The 6,903-nt window shown below is 42.1% G+C and overlaps 1 protein-coding gene across 3 annotated transcripts in view; it reads right to left on the minus strand.

The window, feature by feature from the left end:
- rapgef4a (Rap guanine nucleotide exchange factor 4a) overlaps positions 1-6,903 on the minus strand; it is a 291,278-nt gene that overhangs the window by 136,045 nt on the left and 148,330 nt on the right. The window lies entirely within an intron of this gene.

Raw genomic sequence — 6,903 nt, forward strand, 5'->3', positions numbered from 1 at the left:
TGGAAAAACACAAGCAGTATATTTTTAATATGAAGCATTTCACTTCAATGTTATCAAAGACCTGTTACCACAGTACAGTTCCTTTTATTTCATAGGAAAATATCTACATCTTCTGTTTTAGATCTTTATTTTTTTATCTCCAAATGTTTTAATGCACTATTAATGCAATTGTGTTGTGGAGGTGTTAAATGCAGGGAAAATTGCCAGTGAAGCATGTTGCAAGGGATTTGACAAGTAGATGCAAATTTATCAAACTTTTGTGAAGTACAATGGCCATTCTCTATCAAGCAGGAGGGCAAGTGTGAAGTCTAGTACATGTGGAGAATGAAAGGGTGAATAACGAAGGGCTAAAAAGCTGGAGATGGAAAAGCCTTGTACTCAAGAAGTACAAGTGAGAAAATAAAAATAGGGCCTGTTTCAGTTCTGTCATAAAGGAGACTAATTTCTTGGCATTGCAGCTAAAGACAAAATTACAGCTGTTGACAAAGTGACTTTCTGCCAGATGTAGAAAATATCACAGATATAAAAGTCTTATGCAATGATCCTACCATCTAGTATTTCAAATATTGGAAGATTGAAGATAAAAAGACAAGGTACCATGGTAAGGGGAATAGATGTGGGCTAGATGGATATATTAAAAAAAATGGTTCTGAACAACAAAAGATGACAGTTTAATGCTGGTGTTGTGCTGGAAGTAATGGGAATGGTGAAGGGCACTGGGGTGGAAGGGGAGGACAAAAGGGACACTGTTTCCTATGCTATGTTAGCACGTTTAAGATTTGATTTATTTTATAAATTATTAATTTTCTATACATTTGATATTTTAAGGATTATTGATGGGTTGGGTCAGAAAATAATATTACTATTTGTCAATCATCTGATGGTTACACATACCAAATAGAACAGCTTATTTCTATAGATAGAGTTAACATGTTATACTTTAAAAGCCCCTGAAGAACATAGCAAAATGAAACAAGTTCTATGCTTCCAGCCTGCGATCTTCTCATTCATTAATATGAATAGATGGAAAATTTTGGGTTGAAGTACTCAGCAGTGAAAATTATTGGCCAAGGTCATTGATGAAACAAACAAGCAATCTAGCAGTTGACGTTAGTTTGAAAAAAAAAGTACAATGAGTATTCAAACACTTAGGAAATGAGTTTTTATAAACTATGAGTGAACATGGTGAATATACTGGTCATAATTCAACTTGAGAGAGAGAGCGCACTAATTGCTCACCTGTGGTAGAAACCGCCAAGGCTTTGTTCTGTTCATGTCAAGGAAAGAAGGTAATGAGGGCTTAATGTTCCACACAATCTTAATTACCTCCTCAAAAACATCCAGCAGCCAATGAAGGCTCCTTGTCCCACCAAATCAAACACCAGAAATAGATAAGCCAAGAGTAAAAGACAACCCAGAGCATGATGGTGAGATGTCCAAGTAGAGAAACACAAATGTAGCAGTCAGCAAAAGTGGGCACGTTCTTTGACCTGACGTACACAACTGTGGGAGTGCAAAAATTACGTAAAACAAAAATTCACAGTTCTGCCTGTACATCCCCTGTACAAACTTTACTTTATCAGAATCTTACTGTAAATTGTTCAGTCCACATTTCCATTTCGATTTTCTGAAGGCAGAAGAATCAAGTAAATAGACAATAGGTGCAGGAGTAGGCCATTCTGCCCTTCAAGCCTGCACCACCATTCAATATGATCATGGCTGATCATCCTTAATCAGTATCCTGTTCCTGCCTTATCTCCATAACCCTTGATTCCATTATCCTTGAGAGCTCTATCCAACTCTTTCTTAAATGAAGCCAGAGACTGGGCCTCCACTGTCCTCTGGGGCAGAGCATTCCACACAGCCACCACTCTCTGGGTGAAGAAGTTTCTCCTCATCTCTGTCCTAAATGGTCTACCCCGTATTTTCAAGCTGTGTCCTCTGGTTCGGCACTCACCCATCAGCGGAAACATGTTTCCTGCCTCCAGAGTGTCCAATCCTTTAATAATCTTATATGTCTCAATCAGATCCCATCTCAGTCTTCAAAACTCAAGGGTACACAAGCCCAGTCGCTCCAGTCTTTCAGCATAAGGTAGTCCCNATCCTTGAGAGCTCTATCCAACTTTTTCTTAAATGAATCCAGAGACTGGGCTTCCACTGCCCTCTGGGGCAGAGCATTCCACACACCCACCATTCTCTGGGTGAAGACGTTTCTCCTCATCTCTGTCCTAAATGGTCTACCCCGTATTTTTAAGCTGCGTCCTCTGGTTCGGCACTTACCCATCAGCGGAAACATGTTTCCTGCTGCCAGAGTGTCGAATCTTTTCATAATCTTATATGTCTCAATCAGATCCCCTCTCAGTCTTCTAAACTCAAGGGTATACAAGCCCAGTTGCTCCAGTCTTTCAGTGTAAGGTAATCCAGCCATTCCAGGAAGTGACCTCGTGGACCTACGCTGCACTCCTCAATAGCCAGAATGTCTTTCCTCAAATTTGGAGATCAGAACTGCACACAGTACTCCAGGTGTGGTCTCACCAGGGTCCTGTACAGCTGCAGAAGCACCTCTTTGCTTCTTGTTATGAAGGCCAGCATGCTATTCGCCTTCTTCACTACCTGCTGTACCTCCGTGCTTACCTTCATTGACTGGTGTACAAGGACACCCAGATCTCTCTGTACTGCCCCTTTACCCAAATTGATTCCATTTGGGTAGTAATCTGCCTTCCTGTTCTTGCCACCAAAGTGGATAACCATACATTTATCCACATTAAACTGCATCTGCCATGCATCTGACCACTCACCTAACTTGTCCAGGTCACCCTGTAATCTCCTAACATCCTCCTCACATTTCACCCTGCCACCCAGCTTAGTATCATCAGCAAATTTGCTAATGTTATTGCTAATACTATCTTCTATATCATTAACATATATTGTAAAAAGCTGCGGTCCCAGTACGGATCCTTGCAGTACCCCACTGGTCACTGCATGCCATTCCAAAATGGAGCTGTTTATCACTTCTGTTTCCTGTCAGCCAACCAACTTTCAATCCAAGTTAGTACTTTGCCCCCAATACCATGCGCCCTAACCTCCTATGTGGGACTTTATCAAAAGCTTTCTGAAAGTCCAGGTACACTACATCTACTGGATCTCCCTCACCCATCTTCAGGAGTTACATCCTCAAAGAATTCCAGAAGATTAGTCAAGCATGATTTCCCCTTCGTAAATCCATGCTGCCTCTGACCTATCCTGTTATTACTATCCAGATGTGTCGTAATTTCATCCTTTATAATAGATTCCAGCATCTTTCCCACCACTGAGGTCAGACTGGTGGGTGGCACGGTGGCACAGTGGTTAGCACTGCTGCCTCGCAGCGCCAGAGACCCGGGTTCAATTCCCGAATTTCCTGCTTTCTCTCTCCCACCTTTCTTAAAAAGTGGTATAACATTAGTCACCCTCCAATCCACAAGAACTGATCCTGAATCTATCGAACTCTGGAAAATAATCACCAACACATCCACGATTCTCGAGCCACCTCCTTCAGTACCCTAGGATGTAGACCTTCAGGCCCCGGGGACTTATCAACCTTCAGACCTAACAGTCTCTCCAACACCAATTCCTGGCAAATATAAATTCCCTTAAGTTCAGGTCCTTCAGCCACTGTTACCTCAGGGAGATTGCTTGTGTCTTCCCCAGTGAACACAGATCTGAAGTACCAATTCAATTCTTCTGCCATTTCTTGTTCCCCGTAATATATTCCCCTGTTTCTGTCTTCAAGGGTCCAATTTTAGTCTTAACCATTTTTTTGCCTTTCACATACCTAAAAAAAAACTTATACTATCCTTTATATTTTTGGCCAGTTTACCTTCGTACCTCATTTTTTCTCTGCGTATTTCCTTCTTAGTAATCCTCTGTTGTTCTTTAAAAGCTTCGCAGTCCTCTGTTTTCCCACTCATCTTTGCTAAGTTATACTTTTTCTCTTTTAACTTTATATGTTTCTTAACTTCCCTCGTCAGCCACGGCCGCCCATGCCTCCTCCTGGGATCTTTCTTCCTTTTAGGAATGAACTGATCCTGCAACTTCTGCATTATACACAGAAATATCCGCCATTGTTCCTCCACGGTCATCCCTGCTAAGATATTGCACCATTGAACTTTGGCCAGCTCCTCCCTCCTAGCTCCATAGATCCCTTTATTCAACTGAAATATTGTCACTTCCGATTGTACCCTCTCCCTCTCAAATTGCATATTGAAGCTTATTGTATTATGGTCACTACTGCCCAATGGCTCCTTCACTTAGAGGTCCCTGACCAATTCTGGTTCGTTGCACAATACCAGATCCAGAATTGCCTTCTCCCTGGTCGGCTCCAGCACCAGCTGTTCTAAGAATCCATCTGAGGCACTCCACAAAGTCTCTTTCTTGAGGTCCAATACCATCCTGATTCTCCCAGTCTACCTGCATGTTATAATCCCCCATAACAACTGTAGTAACATCTTTGCAACAGGCCAATTTCAGCTCCTGATTCAACTTCCATCCGACATCCAGACTACTGTTTGGGGGCCTGTGGATAACTCCCAAGAGGGTCATTTTACCCTTAGTATTTCTCTGCTCTATCCACACTGACTCTACATCCCCTGATTCTAGGTCCCTCCGCGCAAGGGACTGAATATCATCCCTTACCAACATGGCCACCCCACCCCCTCTGCCCATCAGTCTGCCCTTACAATAGCACGTGTAGCCTTCAATATTCATATCTCAGTTATTCCCACAATATCATATCTGCCAATTTCCAAAAGAGCCTCAAGCTCATCCATCTTATTTCTAATGCTTCATGCATTCATGTATAGTATTTTTAATTTATCACTGCCCTCACCCTTGCCATCAACTCCCATTTCACTCAACCTTACAGCATGATCCCTTTCTGAGTTTTCTGTCGCATTGATAGTTGTCTTTCTTGACTTCCCTTGTTCTAACTTTCCCTTCAATTTCCTTCTTAAACATAGAGTTTGTCCCCTCCCCTCCCCCGCTACTTAGTTTAAATGCAGCTGTGTTGCAGTAGCAAACCTGCCTGCCAGAATGCTGGTCCCCAACCTATTAAGGTGCAAACCATCTCTCTTGTAGAATTTATGCTTACCACAAAACATATCCCAGTGATCCAAGAATTTCAATCCTTGCTTCCTGCACCAGTTCCCCAGCCACACATTCAAGTCCATTATCTCCCTGTTCCTGGCCTCTCCAGTCTAAGGAACTGGAAGCAAACCGGAGATAACCACCTTGGACGTCCTGCTTTTCAGCCTTCTTCCTAGTTCTCCGAAGTCCCGCTGTGGTATGTTCCTCCTCTTCTTCCCAACATCATTTGTGCCGAGATGTACCACCACCTCTGGCTCTTCACCTTCGTCCTTGGGGATTTTTTGCACTCTGTCTGTGATGTCTTTAACCCTGGCACCAGGAAGGCAACACACCATCCTTAAGTCCCGCCTGCTGCCACAAAAACCCCGGTCAGTTCCTCTCACTATGGAATCCCCTATTACCAGTCAATATGCAATTACAGGCATTTGCCAGTAAATGTCACAGTTTTCATCGCAGATCATTGAAATCACTTTGGAAGAAGATTTCAGCTGTTATCATTTACTCAATAACTATTCGTGTAGATTGTCCTTTAAACAGCAGAAGAAGAATATTCTTATATCTTTCACCTCACCTCAAAATGAGTTAAGTCAAAACGGGAGAGTATTTAATAGTGGCATAATTCCTGGTGTAGCATTTATTTGAATTGTTCAATGGGAAAATTTTAGTCTCATGTGTCCTGTCTATTTAAAATAGTCTGACTTCCATTGCCTTTATAGATTGTGCCTAAAGTGCTTTGACTCCATTAGAGTTGGCTGCATCAAGATGGATTGCTTGTTTGCTAAGAGAGTACAGAACTGAGACCAACTGCCTGAATCGATAGGAGACCACAAAAATATGAACAGCATAAGAAAACAAAAATAAAAAGCAGAAATAAGTGAATGAAATGTGAAAATGACAAACTGAGCTTTGGAAATGGTGGGCTTCAAATGAATAATAAAAAAACAATTTGCAAAATTAGGCTTTTTACAACTGTATAAAAGTGAAAGAAGTGGAAATTTGGAGACAGTATTGTGACAAACAGTGTCCTGTACAAAATAGAACCTCACACCACAGGAGGGCACTAGAATCAATTAATTACATCAAATGTTCGCAGAATTGGAGCAAACATTCAGAGACAAAACATTCAATCTATTTATTCTATCTTGCATCAGGTCGTATGTTAAGTTTTCAAATTTAATAACTCCAGTCAGAATATAAATCTCTCTCGAATTAGGCACACTTTAGTTACACAAGTTCAGCTGTCTGCTGTGTCGCATGATCTTTTAGTCATAGTCATAGAGATGTACAGCATGGAAACAGACCCTTCAGTCTAACCCATCCCTGCCGACCAGATATTCCAACCCAATAGAGTCCCATCTGCCAGCACCCACCCCATAACCTGCCAAACCCTTCCTATTCATATACCCATCCAAATGCCTCTTAAACGTTGCAATTGTACCAGCCTCCATCACATCCTCTCATTCCATACACGTACCACCCTCTGCGTGAAAAAGTTGCCCCTTAGGTCTCATTTATATCTTTTCCCTCTCACCCTAAACCTATGCCCTCTAGTTCTGGACTCCCTGACCCCAAGGAAAAGATTTTGTCTATTTACCCTGTCCATGCCCCTCAATTTTGTAAACCTCTAAAGTCACCCCTCAGCCTCCGACGCTCCAGGGAAAACAGCCCCAAGCCTGTTCAGCCTCTCCCCATACCTCAAATCCTCCAACCCTAGCAACATCCTTGTAAATCTTTTCTGAAGGAGAAAGTGAGGTCTGCAGATGCTGGAGATCAGAGCTG

The sequence above is a fragment of the Chiloscyllium plagiosum genome, chromosome 7, assembly GCF_004010195.1.
Source record: "Chiloscyllium plagiosum isolate BGI_BamShark_2017 chromosome 7, ASM401019v2, whole genome shotgun sequence".
Taxonomy (NCBI): Eukaryota; Metazoa; Chordata; class Chondrichthyes; order Orectolobiformes; family Hemiscylliidae; genus Chiloscyllium; species Chiloscyllium plagiosum.